The 18565-nt window shown below is 40.0% G+C and overlaps 1 pseudogene; it reads right to left on the reverse strand.

The window, feature by feature from the left end:
- Positions 1-7174: 7174 nt before the first annotated feature.
- Positions 7175-18565, reverse strand: part of LOC141568076 (mitotic spindle assembly checkpoint protein MAD2A pseudogene) — a 43840-nt pseudogene continuing 32449 nt past the window's right edge.

Raw genomic sequence — 18565 nt, forward strand, 5'->3', positions numbered from 1 at the left:
ACGGCCCCTGTGGGACCAGGGACTTCCCGGGTCTCTTGTCCATGTGCTTGGCAGCCACGACTCAGCTGGTGTTCTTGTCACCCTCCCAGGAGCGAAGCCACAGGCAGTCCTTGAAATCTACACACCAGTTCCTCACAGTTTGCGAGGGGGTGACACTGGCAACCAGGCCTTCGAACACGGTCCTATTGATGTAGTTCATGTTGGATCTGCTGGCAGTTTCTGAGTGTGGGCCAGGATCGTGTCTCGTGAAGCCGAAGAATGGAAACACGGACCAGGGAGAGGCAAAAAGTTTTAAAAACAGGATAGTTTATTAGAGGCAGGAGAAGAGGTTGCAGCTCCCGAGCAGGAGGGGGTCCCAAATGTGGGGTGCTCCATGACTGAGGCAAAAGCTCCTACCTTTATACCTTCCCTTGCCTGCTTGGGGAAGGGGAGCTATTTGAAGAAGGGAACTTGTTTGAAGAAGGAAACTGGCGCCTTCTAATGAAATTCCTCTACCAGGTTGCTTTTGCTTTACCATCCTAAAGGAATTAGCAAAGGAACCCACTCTTATGTATCAAATCTGCTCCATGTGTCAGGCCAAAATGAATTTTATGATTCACCTCAAGGCCTTGTTACATTATGTCCTGGGGTGAGTGAAGTAGTGATTTCAAAACCTGAAGTTTTAGGATATGGCTGTGTTTTCTTTATCGTACCAGGGACCTACCTGTCTACCTAACAATCATACTCACTAACCTGTTTCACTATCTGACCTAACAGTGCCTCCTCATGGGCAACATTTTTTCATAGTGGAAACAGGGCATGATGTTGGCTAATTCAGCCTCATCAGCGTTCATAAGATCAAATTAGATCTGATCAGATGACATGAGATGACATCAAATCAAATTAGGCATCTTTGAAAACCTGAATTGACATTGAAGTCTGCCCCCACAAATAGATTTTCAGAAAATGAGTCATACCTACGGACCAGCTACTCAAAGCCTGATGGCTTATAGCCGAGACCCTCTTATAAACTCCTTTCCCATGGCTCGTGTCACATCTCTTGCCACGTGGTGATCGACCCCGGGCTGGCCTCACATCCATGACCTGCGGGTGTTTTCAGCACACACAGATGGGCTCCTGGCATGGAGCTGGAATGAAGAGCTTGGCATCTGAACCCAGACATGATCTCTAAGGGGATCCCGCCTGCAGAGCACAGCGGCTTAGGTGTGTGACACCCAAGTGGGAGCTGTCCGCGGTACTGAAGCGACCCCAGGCGTCCCCCTACCCTACCTCCTCCTGCCACAGAGACCTGGAAAGTACAATACAGGCACACCTCGTTTTGCTGAGCTGCACAGACATCATGTCTTTACAAACTAAAGGTTTGTGGCAATCCTGTGCCATTTTTCCAACAGGCTCAGGTGATGATTCGCATTTTTCAGCAATAAAGTATTCTTTAATTAAGGTTGTGCGTTTTTTGACATACTGCTATTGCACACTTAATAGACTACAGTATAGTATAAATATAACTTAATGCACTGGGAAACCAAAAAATCCATGTGACTCGCTTTATTCAGTGTATTGCAGTGGTCTGGACCCGAACAGCAATATCTCTGAGGCATCACAACGCAATAATCCTTCACACACACTAGAAAGGCTATAATAAAAAATAAATAAATAAAAATAACAAACATTGGCAACAATGTAGAGAAACTGGTACGCTTAAACATTGCTTGTGGAAATATCAAATGATGCAGCCTATCTATATAACAGTTCAGCATTTCTTCAAAAAGGAAAAAAAAAATTACCACATGGCTCAACAACTACTCCTAGATACATATTCCAAGGAACTGAAAATAGGTATTCAAACGAAAACTTGTACACAAATATCCATAGCAGCATCTTCACAATAGCCCAAAGGTAGAAACAATTCAAATGTGCATCAATGAAAGGAGAAAGACAATGTGGTAAATCCATAAACTGCAATATTATTTTGCCAGATAAAGGAATACATTAAATGGTACAACCACTGTGGAAAATGGTATGGCAGTTCCTCAAAACTTAAAGATAGAATTAATGTGTGACCCAGCAATTCCACTTCAGGGTATATGCCCAAAATATTTGAAATTAGGGACGCAAACAGATTATGTGTACACCCGTATTCATAGTGAATTCACACTAGCCAAAAGGTGGAAGCCACCCAAGTGTTTATAGATGAATGAATGGACAACATGTGGTATATATGAGGGAACTAGTATTCAGCCTTAATATCTAAGGAAATTCTGGTGTGGGTTACCACATGGCTGAATGTGGAAGTCATTATGCTAAGTGAGAAAAGACAGCTACAGATGGACAAACATTATTTGATTCCACTCATATAAGCTATGTACCAAAATCTAATTCAGAGACAAAAAGTACAATGTGGTTGCCAGGGATTGTGGGGAAATGGGAATGTGGAGTTATTGCTTTATGGATACAGTTTTGTTTCTTTTTAAAGATTTTATTGGGAAAGGGGAACAGACTTTATTGGGGAACAGTGTGTACTTCCAGGACTTTTTTCCAAGTCAAGTTGTTGTCCTTTCAATCTTAGTTGTGGAGGGTGCCGTTCAGCTTCAAGTTGTTGTCCTTTCAGTCTTAGTTGTGGAGGGTGCAGCTCAGCTCCAGGTCCGGTTGCCGTTTTCTAGTTGCAGGGGACACAGCCCACCATCCCTTGCGGGAGTCGAACTGGCAACCTTGTTGAGAGGAAGCGCTCCAAACAACTGAGCCATCTGGGAGCTCAGCAGCAGCTCAGCTCAAGGTGCCGTGTTCAATCTTAGTTGCAGGGGGCGGAGCCCACCATCCCTTGTGGGACTCGAGGAGTTGAACTGGCAACCTTGTGGTTGAGAGCCCACTGGCCCATGTGGGAATCAAACCAGCAACCTTCGGAGTTAGGTGCATGGAGCTCTAAACGCCTGAGCCACGGGGCTGGCCCTGATTGTTTTTTAAAGAGGCAAATTTCAACTTAAAAAAAGAATAATTTTGAATTTCATCAAGTTACACTCTTTTGTGCCTTCTGTTTCAGCGAGTGTCACCATCTAGAATTTAATGTCAGTTACAGAACACTGAGGATTATTCTTACGTTTCAGGAAATAGCTAATTTTCCTGCTGCAGCATTTTCTTTATTTCCTTATCTCAGTTTTCATCTTGTTTCTCTGATTCTGTCACCACTTTATATTCCTGAAGTACCTCTTGTAGTTCTTTTGCCAAATCTACAGAATCCTCTTCTAGTACAGTTTCCTCCTTTTTGTGAAGTGCATATATGTTTATAATTGTTTTCCCTCTTGATAAATTGACACCCTTTCTCAATATATAATATCCCTATTTGTCTCTTTTAACAATTTTTTTACTTCAAGACTATTTTTTTATATTACTATAGCTAACCCCACTCTCCATTGGTTACCCCTTGCATGAAATATCTTTCCATATTTTCACTTTCAACCTATTTGTGTCTTCAGATCTAAAGTGATTCCCTTAAACACAAAATATAGTTGGATCATTTTTTAAATTCATTCTGCCAACTTCTGCCTTTTAATTGGAGGGTTTAATCTATTTACATTTAAAGTAATTATTAATCAAGAAGGAGTTATTCTGACATTTTGATATTTGTTTTCCATATGTCTGTCCTATATATTTTTGTTGTTGTCCCTCAATGACTTTTATGGTCTTCACTTGTGTTCAATTTTTTTCTTGTGTAGCATTTTGTTTCCCTTATCACACTAATGCACTATATTCAACTAATACCCACCTGATAAGGCTTTTGTGAGGGATAAATTAGATAAAAAGGATACTGAAAGTTAAGCACCTAATAAATGAATTCAGTAAACAAGTATAAATTCAAATCACACAAATGTTCATATTTCAAAAGGTCAGCAGCATTCTTCCACCCACAGAATTCATTGTTAGAAAACTAGAATTGTGTCAGAATCGGTGGTAGAAAATATGGACCAAAATGGAGGAAGGGAGATGTTTTTATTATTTAGTTCACCCACCCACAGTGAGAAAAGACACAAGTAGGGAAGAATTCCTATTGTCAGTGAACATCTCACTCAAGAAAATATATTGTCTATAAAAGGATAGTTTAAGATATTAGCACAATTTGACTTGCTGAAAATAAATTATAAATCAGAATTTGAATACAGAATGAGAAATACAACCTCCATATAATTATTAAATATACAGAAAGATCTATATATATGCAAAAATGAATGGAGTAGATCTTGAAAATGTAAATAAACTTTCTAACTCATTGTGGTAGGCTGATAATGGTCACACCATTGATCTGGAAAAGTGTCCAGATCTAATCCACAGAACCCATGAATATGTTACATTATAAAGCAATAGGCCTTTGTAGGTGTGATTTTGAGAAAAGGCGATTATCCAGGATTATCCAGATGCAGACACACTAGGGCAGGGGACCACCAAAGCAAGAAGATGGAATGATGTGAGGAAGTAGCCACAAACCAAGGAATGGAGGAACCTCTAGAATCTGAAAAAGGCAAGGACATGGATTCTCCCTTGGATGCCCTGAAAGGAACACAGCCCTGCCAACAGCTAGATGTTAGACTTCAGACCTCCAGAAAAGTATGATAATAAATTTGTGTTAATTTGTTAAGTAGCAACAAGAAAAGTAACATACTCATTAAGTACTTAAGAACAGCAGTATAGTCTTTAATTATTAAAGGATTGTTTCACATTAAAAATAAAAGAAGACTTAATTAGAAAACATGCATTGTAGTTCAGTGGCTGTTAAATTTGGCTTTATATTTGGAGAGGTTTAAAAAATACAGATGCTTGGGAGCTCCATTTGGAAATGCTGTTTTAGGTAGGCTTGTGATTATACAGGCATCTATTGTTTTAAAATGCTTCCCAAGGTATTTTAGCTTGAGATGGTGGGCATAAATTTGGCATTTCTATTTCTTTTCTCCATAGAAAGCAGCAAGGTAAATCAGAAACAAGTGCAGACCCACAAAATGAGTGGTAATGATCGATATAGATGCAGGAAATGTGTGAGAGAAGATGCAAGACAGATCTCAGGACCACCTTCAGGTGTTCTTTTCCAAGAGGAAGGTGATACCCTGAGTGGCACAACCCAAACCTTTCCTTCAAAATAGTGGCAAAGAACGCATGGCCTGGGACAGGAATGTCTTTGAACTTTGCCCCTCAGAAGGAAAAAAAAGGGAAGTAGGGACAAATGTGAATCACATTATCAACCCATAGATCTAGGACATATGCAGGAAACTGTAATGCAGATAAAAGGTGAAACTGCTCTTTCACTATTAAAGGCCAAAAATAAACATTAAAAAATTGGAAGACTCTTACACTGAGGTTTAATGTGTATGTTGCTCAAATATGTTGAGATGCACTTACATGTGTCTTAATATCTATGTGGCCTTATGACCCAGTAATTTCACTCTTCCGTACAAACCCTGGAGAATGTCTTGCACATGTGCCCTAGGAGACGTGGACCAATCTGTTGAAGAAGCATTGCTTGTATCACCAAAAACTGGGAACAAACCAGAAATTTTCATTAAAAGAAGACTGGAGAGAGAAATTATGACACCTATACAAGAATGAAAAGGAAAAACTACAGCTACACACACCAACATAGAAGAATTTAAAAAATCTAATCTTGAACAATAGAAAGAAGAGGTCAGACAGAATGAAACCATTTGTGTGTAAGGTTGAAAGCACAGCAATTAATTCAATACATTGTTGGGATTTTAAATTGTGAGAAACCTCTACAGAATGGCAAGCAATTGCTGATTACAAAATTAAGGATAATGATTGTGTCTGGAAGTGAAGGAACTAATATTTGTCTTATTATTATCCTATATATCTTAGATATCATTTTTTTATATATTTCCTTGAAATACAGCTATGGCAACTGAGAAAATAAAATTTTAATTAAATTTAAAAAGCAACAATACAGTAGTTAGAGGTGAACCCATTGGACAGCACAGCTCTAGCACTCAGATCTCTCTCTCTCTCTCTCTCTCTCTCTCTCTCTCTCTCTCTCTCTCTCAACGAACAAGCAAACAAACAAACCCATCTCCTGCCTACAAACTGTTTCAAGAGAACTCATTTAACACAAAGAGGAATTCTTAAAAAGAAACCAGCACAAGGTCTACACAAAGAAACCAGAAGAAGAGGGAGGAAAAACAGGATTGTCTAGAACACTCATAAGAAAACAATCTAAGATCAAAACTTAGCACCAAACTACTAATCTTAAAAAATTCAGGGAAGCCATCACCTCTACAAACGGGACAAACACATAGATAGATCCCAGGACTCAGGCAGAAGGCAAGATAACAAAAGGCAAAAGAAACATGGGGGCGCTCGGAAAAAAATACGCACCAAACTATGAAAATGTTGTCCCGTTGGAGAAGGAAATGGATGAGAGGTATTGGCGTACTGTTTTCTTAATAAAAATTCTAGAACTGCTTAGCCCTTTAAATTATGTGGATGTATAACATAAAGCAGTCTGTGCCGGACCGCCCCCCTCCCTCGCCCCCGCGCAATGCTTGGGTTCCGGTCTCTTTGTCCCTCCAGTAGTTGGCCCACCGCTCACTTGTTAGCCTGGGAGAGCCCCTCCTATGTTTTCTTAGGAAAGCTCTACCAGGTTTTCTGCTTGAATGAGCCCCTCTTGCTCCTGGCGTCTTCCTCCTGCTCTGCCTCGTAACATCCTGGCTCCCTCTGCACGTCTCCTCCCTCAGATTTCAATCCCGGTTCTCCAGTAGCTGCTGAGGGTTGCAGGCAGTCGCCCCAGAGCCGGTCTCCACGTCCCGGACCCCCAGGCCGTGCCCCAGCCCCAGGGCACAGCCCCACTTGGGACTCAAGCCTCTCGTTACATCTGGGCATCTGCGCTGTTATGCTTGATCACCTTATTTACAGGAGTGAGGGTTGCGGGAGCTGCCTTTTTATGGCCACCGTGGCGCTGAGGTTTGTTACATCACCGTGGAAACTCGGGGCCATAAATCATGGGCCGGGCTTCGGAGGGGGCGTGGTCGGAGTCCAGCAGGGGGTCTGGGTGGGGAAGATCCGGACCGCGCTCACGCAAGCTGGCAGCTCCGGAGCTTGGGCTCAAACCAACGCCCTGGGCCGCTTCGAAGCATGGAGCCTGCGTAAATCAGCTCAGCGCTGGTGAAGCGGCCTGGAGGAGCTACCCCTCCTCCAGCGGTGGGATGATGATGGGCAGGTCGCTGAGATCTGATTCTAAAATGGATAAAGGACAAGTGTGTTAGTGTGAGAGGGAGGCTGGGCTCAAGGAGAGGGCTATGGAAGGCGGGGAATGAGTAGCTCTGGGGCAAGGACTCAGGCAGGGGCATTTCGCAGGGGACTTCCGGGGGTGGAGTCACTTGGGGCGGGACCACACTGCGTCCCCTTCATCCTGTGGAGGCCCACGCAACTCTAGACCCGATTGGCCGTGTGGAAGCTGGGTGAGGACAAAAGCCCCAGTGCCCGGCAAACACCAGGTGGTGAGTCTGTGCGGAGAGTGGGTTCTGCGGTTCTGCTCAGGCTGCGCTTCCTACTGACGCCCTCAGCACTTCGTTATGAAAATCTGTATAGATTAACACATAGAAGTCAGGGAAATGCAAATCAAACCCAGAAAGAGATACCAAGTCACCCCCGCAAGTACCGCGAGGATCAACAAAAATAGAAAATATCGAGTGTTGAGGAGGTGATACCGAGGTACTGGAATGCTCACACGTCACTGGGAAAATGTGAAATAATACAGCTCTGTGAAAAATGGTTTAGCGTTTCTCCAGTACACTGCATATAGAAATACCATGTAGCCATTGATATATACACCAAAAAACTGAAGAGGTGTACAAAAACCTGTACGCAGTTTCAGAGCAGCACTATTCACAAGAGCCAAGTTGTAGAAACCCAAATTTCCATCTACTGATGAATGAAGAAACAAAGCGGTATATCCATAAAATGAAATATTATTCAGTCATAAAAATGAATTAAGAAGTGATTCTGGCTACCGGATGGATGAATCTTGAAAACGTGATAAGTGACAGAAGCTAGCCACAAAAGGCCACATGGTATGACTCCATTTACAGGACATCCAGATAAGGCAAATCTACATAGATAGGAACCAGGTTAGTGTTTGCCAGGGCCCAGTGAAGGAGAGAATGGGAAATGATAACTCAATGGTATGCGGTTCCCATTTGATGTTTTGGAAGTATACAGAGGGTATTAGCAGTTATCGATGATTGCACAACACTGTGTGTATGCTAAGTGTAACTGAATTGTACTTTATAATCGTTCAAATGGCAAATTTGGTTATGTGCATTTTACCAAAGAATATTAGAATTCTTCCTAGTAGACCCTCTCTGATAGACATAAATCCTCTAATATGCTGAAGCCCCTGACACCCAGACCCTTTCAACTATATGAGAAACTTCTTTAGATTTAAGGCATTAACCACTGCAACTCAAGTTTTGGTCCAAAGTTGAGAAGGGCCCATCCTCAAAAGAAATGTGGTGTCTTTTGTCTAATGCAGTAGATTGTAGTTTTAGAGAGAGACCACAAACTTTGGAAAGAAATTTTAACAGATTGCATTCAATTTGAATTGAAAGTGACAAAAAGAGTACAAATTGGAAAGAGGTTTCTATCCATAAACTTGTCTGGACCTACTCGGTTGCAACCATAGACCTTTTCTTGTGGAATGGAAGGATTGGTCAGGACCTTCAGACCAGACTAGGCTGGAACTCATTGCTGTGGGCCTGCTGTGCTTCTCCCATTCTCTCTCCCTCAGAATTTAGTGTCGCAGCAATCCTGTTTCTTCTGTTACATTTGGGAATGTGGGGGTGTGTTTCTTTAATTCTCAGATGGTCATATTTCCAGAACCATTCCCAATTTTCGCTCATTTGTGAGAGGGTCAGTATATTTTGCATGAGGGAATATAATTTGTGGCCACAGACTATATTGTGGCTGCAAATCCTTTGATACATCAGCCATTAAGAGGTGCCAGTGAGACTCTTCCCCTCAGCACTGGGCAGTCTGCTTTGACCAGTAGAATGAGTAGACCATTAGAATAAATTCTGCCAGGTTTGGAGCCAAGACGTAAATGAAGTGGTTGTTCCGTTTCCTCACTTTGGGTACAGTCTGGAATCCCTGACATATACTAACAAAATTCCAGCTCTCTGAAATCACCCTGCTAAGAGGACATGCATAGGGTGATGTGTTTGGCAGTCCGTCTGAGCTCAGCCTGCCCACCAGACCTGGCAGAGGGTCAGACATTTGAGCGACATGCCTCCCTGTCCACCAATATGCCCATGAATTTACTCAACACATTGTGGTTCAACTGACCAGATTCCTGACCCTCAAATTTGTGAGGTATAATAAGTGGGCATTGTTTTAAGTCACCAACAAAGACTCCAAGCCCCCTTCTGCTTGGTTTTCGGTGCTCACGTTCATCCCTGCGCCTGCTTGGAGACAGCTGCTCTTGGATACAGCAGTTATGCAGACACTGTGTTTCAGACAAAACTTCTCCTCCAAGTGACAAGGTGACCATAAGCAAGTCATTGATCCTGGGCCCCAAGTCCCTCTCTGTAGAGTGAGGCATCAGGTTCTACACAGCACAGAGGATGGTGCAGATGGAGGGGGGAGTGGGAAGGGGGAGGACTGTCATGGGATATGGCTCTGGGGTAGGAAGTGGGACCAGACACTTCTCCGGATATAGCCACCAGGAGAGGGGACTGATGATGTCACAAACATCTCTTTGTGACACATGTGGATCCTGAGCTGGGATTGGCCAGGTGGACACTGCGTGAGAATGAAAGCCCCCCTGCCTGGCAGAGATGATAGGGTGAGTCTGTGAGGAGAGTGGGCTCTCTCGTTCTCTTCAGGCTGTGCCTTCCTACTGACGCCCTCAAGGGCAGTCCCTGCTGAGTGGGTCCCTCTCCTCTGACCCTTAGTAAATCAACTCTGATGGCACATTCATCTTGGATTTCCAGAACTGTGGAGAATTACACTTCTGTTATTTAAGGCATCCAGTCTATACATTTGTTATCAAAGCCTGAATAGACTAACACCTTTGTAGGCAGTGAAATGCAAGCCTAAACCACAAAAACATACTAAGTAACACCCACAGTTCTGGCTAGGATCAACAGAAACAGAAAATATCAAGTGTTGGTGAGGATGTGATACAGAGGTATTGGAATGCTCATACATCCCTGGAAGAAATGTAAAAGAATATAGCTATGTGGAAAGTGGTTTAGCGTTTCTGCAGTATGCTGAATGTAGAAATACCATAAGGCTACCCCAAAGAACTGAAAACAAGTGTTCCAAATCCTGTACACAAAAGTTCATAGCAACAGTATTCACAAAAACCAAATCATAGAAACCCAAATTTCCATCAACTGATGAATGAATAAACAAATGTGATATATGCATAAAATGAAATGTTATTCAGTCATAAAAATGCATAAAGAACTGATAGTGGCAATCACTTGGATGATGTTGAAAACGTCACAAGTGACAGAAGTAGCCGCAAAAGGCACATATGTGTTACTCCATTCATATGACATCCAGAATAGGCAGATCCACATTCACAGAAAGAATGTCAGGTTTTTTTCTAGTTATTAATATTTATTATAGAGCTTTAGTAATTAAACTAGTGATTCTGGCACAAGGTGAGACAGAGACTAATAGAACAGCAAAGATTCTACAAATTGACTCTTGCATATATGGGAATTTGGTATATGAAACGGCATTTTCTTTCTTTTTTATATTAAAGTTTATTGGGGAGACAATTATTAGTAAAGTTACACAGATTCCAGGTGTACCATTCTGTAATACATTACCTATATCTCACATTGTGTGTTCACCACCCAGAGTCAGTTCTCTTTCCATCACCATGTATTAGACCTGTTTACCCTCTTCTAGAGCCCTACTTCACCCTTATGCTCTGGTAACCCCTAAACTATTGTTTATGAGTTCTTGTTTCTTAATTTGTTTGTCTTGTTCTTTTGTTGTTTTCAGTTTTATATAACACGTTATCAGAGAAATCTTGTGGTTCTCCGCTTTGTCTGACTTACTTAGCTTAGCATTATAATTTCAAGATCCATCCTTGTTGTCACAAATGGTACTACTTCATCCTTTTTAGGACAGAATAGTATTCCATGGTGTATATATACCACAACTTCTTTATCCATTCATCTATCGAAGGACATTTTGGTCGTTTCCATGTCTTGGCCACGGTAAATAAAACTGCTATGAATATTGAATCACACGTGTCTTTATGGATAAATATTTTCAGATATTTTTGGGTAGATACCCAGGAGAGGGATTGCTGAGTCATATGGTAATTCCATTTGCAATTTTTGGGGAACCTCCACACTGCCTTCCATAGCAGCAGCACAAATCTGCATTCCCACCAACAGTGTATGAGGGTTCCCTTTTCTCCACAGCCTCTCCAACACGTGTTACTATTTGTCTTGTTGATGATAGCCATTCTGACTGGGGTGAGGTGATATCTCACTGTGGTTTTTATTTGCATTTCTCTGATGATTAGTGATGTTGAGCATTTTTTCATATGTCTATTTGCCATTTGTGTGTCCTCTTTGGAGAAATGTCTCTTCAGGTCCTCCGCACATTTTCCAATTGGGTTGTTTGTTTTTTGGTGTTGAGTTGTATGAGTTCCTTGTATATTTTGGATATTAGCCCTTTATCGGAGGTGTTGTTTGCAAAAATCTTCTCCCATTCAGTTGGTTGCCTCTTGATTTTGTCGATGGTTTCTTTTGCTGTGCAGAAGCTTTTAAATTTTATATAGTCCCATTCATTTATTTTAGCTTTTATTTCCCTTGCCTTTGGAGTCAAATTCATAAAATGCTCTTTGAACCCAAGGTGCATAAGTTTAGTACCTATGTTTTCTTCTACGCAATTTATTGTTTCAGGTCTTATGCTCAGGTCTTTAATCCATTTTGAATTAATTTTGGTACATGGTGACAGGTAGCAGTCCAGTTTCATTCTTTTGCATGTGGCTTTGCAATTCTCCCAGCACCATTTATTGAAGAGGCTGTCTTTTCTCCATTGTATGTTTTTAGCTTCTTTATCAAAAATTACCTGTCTATATTTATGTGGTTTTATTTCTGTGTTCTCAATTCTATTCCATTGGTCTATGTGTCTGTTTTTCTGCCAATACCATGCTATTTTGATTATTGTTGCCCTGTAGTACAAGCTAAAGTCAGGCAGTATGATACCTCCAGCATTGTTCTTTTTTCTTAGGACTGCTTTGACTTTTCGGGGTCTTTTGTGGCGCCATACAAATCTGATGATATTTTGTTCTATTTCTTTTTAAAAAATGGCATTGGGATTTGATGGGGATTGCATTAAATCTGTATATTGCTTTGGGTAATACGGTCAACTTAACTATGTTGATTCTTCAAGCCCATGAGCACGGAATGTCTTTCCATTTCTTTGTGTCTTCTTCAATTTCTCTTTTAAGTGTTTTATAGTTTTCAGCATAGAGGTTTTCACATCCTTGGTTAAGTTTATTCCTCGGTATTTTATTTTTTTTGTTGCAATTGCAAACTAATTTTTTTTTTTTTTTTCTTTCTCTGAGATTTTATTGTTAGTATATAGGAATGCCATGTACTTTTGTATGTTGATTTTGTAGCCAGCAACTTTAGTGTATTCGTTTATTGTTTCTAAATGGCTTTTTGGTGGATTCTTTAGGGTTTTCTATATATAGCATCATGTCATCTGCAAAGAGTGACAATTTAACTTCTTCATTCCCAATTTGGATGCCTTTTATTTCTTTCTCTTGCCTGATTTCTCTGGTGAGGACTTCCAACACTGTGTTGAAAAGCAGAGGTGATAGGGGACAACCCTGTTGTGTTCCTGAACGTAGAGCAAAGGGCTTCAGTTTTATACCATTAATTATGATATTAGCTGAGGGTTTGTCATATATGGCCTTTATTATGTCAACGTATTTACATTCTATACCTATTTTACTAAGTGTTTTAATCATAAATAGATGTTGTATTTGTCAAACGCCTTTTCTGCATCAATTGATATGATCATATAATTTTTGTCCTTTATTTTATGTAGTGTATCACATTGATGGATTTGCATATTTTGAACCATCCGTTTTCCCCTGGGATGAACCCCACTTGGTCGTGATGAATAATCTTTTTAATGCATTGTTCAATTTGATTTGCTAGAATTTTGTTTAGGATTTTTGTCAATATTTACTAGAGATATTGGTCTGTAGTTTTCTTTTTTTGAGTTATACTTATCAGGTTTTGGTATCAGGGTAATGTTGACCTCATAAAATGAGTTAGGGAGTATTGTCTCTTCTTCAATTTTTTTGGAAGAGTTTGAGTAGGACAGGTATTAGACCCTCTTTGAAGGTTTGGTAGAATTCACTAGTGAAGCCATCTGGTCCCGGACTTTTGCTTTGTGCAAGGTTTTGGATGACTGATTCAATTTCCTTACTGGTGATCGGTCTATTTCGATTTTCCAGTTATCCGTGATTCCACCTAGAAAGGCTATGTGTTTCTAAGAACTTGTCCATTTCTTCTAGGTTATTGAATTTGGTGGCATATAGTCCTTCATAGTATTCTTGGATGATCCTTTGTATTTCTGTGGCATCCATTATAACTTCCCCTTTTTCATTTCTGATTTTGTTATTAGTGTCTTATCTCTTTTAATCTTAGTAAGTCTAGTCAAGGGTTTGTCAATTTTATTAATCTTTTCAAACAACCAGCTCTTTGTTACATTAAATTTTTCTATTGTCTTTTTGTTCTCTATTTCATTTAGTTCTACTCAGATTTTTATTGTTTTCTTTCTTCCGCTGACTTTGGGTTTCATTTGTTCTTCTTTTTCTAGATCTTTAAGGAGTACTTATCTGGGACTTTTCTTGTTTCTTGAGATAGGCCTGTTATGATATAAATTTCCCTCTAAAACTGCATTCACTGTATCCCAAAAATTTTCATAGGATGTATTTTCATTCTCATTTGTTTCTATGTATCTTTTGATCGCTTATTTCTTCTTTGACTCAGTTGTTCTTTAAGAGTATATTGTTTTATCTTCACATATTTGTGAGTTTTCCTGCTTTCCTTTTGCAGTTGATATCCAATTTCAAAGCCTTGAGATCAGAGAATATGCTTGACATGATTTCAATCTTCTTAAATTTGCTGAGGCTAGTTTTATGTCCCAATATATGGTCTATCCTTGAGAATGCTCCATGTACACCTGAAAAAAATGTATAGTCTGATGTTCTAGGATGAAGTGCTCTATAATGTCAATTATGTCAATTTCATCTAATGTGTCATTGAGGGCTGACATTTCTTTCTTTATTTTCTGTTTTGATGATCTATCCATAGCTGTCAATGATGTATTTAGGTTCCCTACTATAATTGTGTCTTGGTCAATTCCTCCCTTTAGTTGTGTTAGTAGTTGCTTGGTGTATTTCGGTGCTCCCTGATTGGGGGCATAAATATTGATGACTGTTATGACTTCTTGTTGTATAGTCCCCTTTATCATTATGAAATGTCTATCTTTGTCTCTTGTTACCTTTTTTATCCCGAAGTCTGTTTCATCTGATATTAATATGGCTACAGCTGATTTTCTCTGGATACCATTTGCTTGGAGTGTCAATTTTCACTGTTTCACTTTGAGTCTATGTTTGTCCTTGTAGCTGAGACGTGTCTCTTGGAGGCAGCATATAGTTGGGTTTAGTTTTTGGATCCAATCTGCTACTCTGTGCCTTTTTATTGGCGAGTTCAGTCCATCTGCACTTAGGGTGATTATTGATATATGAGGATTTCCTATCATTCTATCTTTGGTTTTCTTGTAAGACCGTGTCTCCATTGTTTCTTTGCCTTTTTGTTGTTGTCCATTATTTCTGTGTGGTGCTATTCCATAGAATGTTTTATTTTCTCTCAGACTGCAGCCTTTTATTCTCTCTCACTCTGTAGTGTTATGTTTTCTCTGCACTATTCCGGCTTCTCACACATTGGGGGTATTCCCTGGAAGGGGGGCTTCTCCACTGTGGAAAGTTCACCTTGGTCATATGGCCCACCTCCATGGGGGGATTTAGAGTGCTTCTGAATTTCCAAAGCTCTTCCTGTACCAGATTCAGAGCGTGTGTTTCAGCAGCTCTGTTTACTCCTGCGGGGATCCTTCTAGATAGGTAGAGACAGGGGCAGGGTGGGTTGTGAGAGGTGGCCCAGAGCAATGGTGGTGACCACCACCACAGCCAGTCTTGTTCCCACAGCTCCCTCCCCTTTGCCGGAACTAGATGGGCTGCAAGTCCTTGTCTGTGGACCACAGTTCTCAGAACTGCAAATATTCTGTTCTTTTGATCTGACACTACTACTGTTCCGCTTCTAGCACCCGGCAGGTGGGGGCGGGGCTAGATCTGGGAGGATGGGGGGGACGGCTAGTCTCAGTGCCTAAGGCTTCCGTTCTCTGCTCGGCACTGAGAGCTTAAACCACCATTTTCAGCCTTCTTCCTTCAGTCTTTGCTCCAAGGTCCGTGCCGTGAGTGTTGGTTTCAGTCGTGTTATATGCTGTCCCCTCTGCCCTGTGGGCCATAAGCAGAGCCTTAGCAGTCCGCATTCTTCCTTCTCCTGCAGCTGCGGTAGATCTAGGAAGCAGCGAGTTCGGAGCACTGAGCTAGGTCTGCGTCCTGCGCCCGCGCGGCTCCATCTCCACACTTCTCCCTCACTCTTCTCCCTTCCCTCCTCTCCCACTCGTGCAGTTTGTCCACCATTAGGTGAATTCAGTAGTGTGCCTCTTCGTCTTGCCTGTCTGCTGTGCAGGGAGTCCTTTGTGGAGTTATAATTGTTCAATTTATTGTAAATTCCAGGGGAGATTTCAAGAGGCTCACCTCATGCTGCCATTTTTATGTCGTCAGTATTCTGACCACCTTCGTGTTCCTAGGAATGACTTCCAGGAAACCCTTATTGATAATGCTGACTTTTATCTGAAAGATGAACGGGGACATTGCCAAGCTGGATATGCAATAACTTTCATGGTAAACATAAATTTCTTATTTACCTGACAAAGATCTGCCCAACAAGCTGAATTAATTGACTTAACAGGAGCTTGCAAATGAGCCAAAGTTCAAACAGCCAATATGTACACTGACAGTTGCTATACCTCTGGTGTAGATCAGAACTTGGAAATGTTATATAAGAAGTGAGGCTTCTTAACTTCCTCAGGGCAGCCCGTAAGAATGGAAAACAGGTTGCAGAATTTAAATTAGATATCATACAGCAACCAAAACAATGGGCAATTTTCAAAATTCCAGGACATTCTAAGGCTGCCACCATGGAAGCAAAATAAAATAATTTAGCTGATACTGCAGCTAGACTGGCAGCAATAAACAGCCAAATCATCCAGACTTGAGAATGTTTCTTCTCCCTATTAAATCATAAAAGGCTCTGTTTCATAGTTCCAATGGACAGTTATAGAAGAAGAAAAGAAAACATGTCAATAAAAGTGGGAAACTTTGACCCAAACAAATATAGCTTAGCATGTACATGAGCTAATGCATTGGGATCTTGGAAAGATGGTTTCATGGAGTAAAGAATATTATCAGAAACCTCTTACTGTATCTCATACAATGTATAGCAGATGTTCTATCTGTCTAAAATATAACCGTGCAAAATCACTACATGGGTCTTAAGGATATTTCCCTTTTCCTTTAGGTCCATTTGAGATATGGTAATTGCATTTTATCCAAATACCACCGTCTCATGGATTCAAATATGTATTAGTCATGATTTGTAGGTTGTCTCACTGGGTTGAGACATCCCCTTGCAGGAGAACAACAGCCTTAATGGTAGGTAAATTACTTATAATAATAGTAATAATAATAATAATAATAATAATAATAATAACTCAATTGGAGAATTCCCTGTGAGTTACATAGTAACTGAGGGATTCATTTCACTGGGCCAATAATATAATCTATTTGTAATATTTTGCTTATTTTACAGTATTTTCATTGTGTTTATCACCCCAGGCTTTGGGATTGGTGGAATGTACAAATGGTAAATAACAACTTGACTAGGTAAATTTTCAGAAGCTTTTAATTCACCTTGGCCGAAAGCTCTCCTTATCGTGCTTCTCAACCTGAGATATACTTTTGGTAAACACAGGCTTTCTCCTCATTATTCATTGCTCACCCTATGTGAAGGGACATATGAACCAACCTTACTAGAAGGAGGCATGCTGCATTATTATCAAGGACTTATCAATTATCTTAAAGAAATTACTAAATTAGTAACTGAATCACTTCAGTGTGTTCCCAGAAGATGAAGACTTAAAAGACCACGACTCACAACCAGGAAATTTTGTCCATTGGACAAGATGTCAATTAATACTCTCCAACCTTGATGAAAGGGACCTATCAGTGGGCATCAAAGACTCCTCATGGACAAGAAGCTACCATCATCGGGGTAGAGAGCTACCCCACGGCCTGTATATTTACATAATTGATATTGAATTTAAAATAACCATTTGTTTGATAATCTTTACCTGTCTGCTAATAATATTAGTAATAAAAATTATTATACTTGTTCTTTAGGCTTTTCTCAAACCCTGTGCTTATATAGCCCAACTGTAAATAATTGCTGAAGGTATATATTTTTTATGTTATCATTTTTATATTAACAATATTATTTTTATGGTTTTGAAATTTAGAAGGAATATTATTGTAGAAGGAATAAAAGGGATGTATGTATTTTTGAGAGAAGTTAAAAGGAATTAGTTTGTCCTAGTGCGTTGATTGTTTCTGAATGAGAAAACAGAGACAAGCTGTGAAGGACAAGTGAAGTTGTAGATGGTTAGTAGACAAGAAATATTGAAAAATGAATTTATATATATACATAAATATTAGAACTAATTATGCTTACCCCTTAACTGAACAAAGACTATTAACTATATTAATAAAGAGAGAAGTGAATATATATATAAATTGCCTTCTATAATGGCTGCTGAGGCACAGAAAATTTATTTATGAAACTCTTACTGTCCTCCTGGCCTCTAGAAATGTTTAGGTAGTGATGGAAATTTACACCATTATGTTCTTACAGCCTTGGCCCCTATTAAACCTTAAAGTTACAGTTCCCAATTCTAATTAGCAGAAATCAGATTAATGAATGAAACTTGAGTGCTTCCAAATAAAGTAGATAGGCCTCATTAAATCAAAAAGGGAAATGTTTATGTCCCCAATCTATATGGAATGCTGAATTCATCCAATCCTGCCCTATTTTACCCTCCCCAACCAACAACAATATATGGTATTTGGGAAGTGGACATTTTTGTTCAGAAGGGTTAGAAAATTCTTCTGTCATACTAATTCATTTCTATTGTAATGACATCAACTTTACAGTAAATGCTATGGGACTATGGTGTAATACTAAAATTGTAGGCAAATTAACTTTGCCTGAGGTTAATAAAACCCATGATAATATTGATACTGAAAATCCAATGTATTGGGAAATTGAACTTAATCCTCCCATGAAGTCATTTCTAGGGAAACTAATTGGCCAGAAGAAAAATTAGAGCTTTTCAATCATGAAAT

This window comes from Rhinolophus sinicus, chromosome 13 (genome assembly GCF_057876585.1).
Source record: "Rhinolophus sinicus isolate RSI-liver-muscle chromosome 13, RSI-T2T, whole genome shotgun sequence".
Taxonomy (NCBI): Eukaryota; Metazoa; Chordata; class Mammalia; order Chiroptera; family Rhinolophidae; genus Rhinolophus; species Rhinolophus sinicus.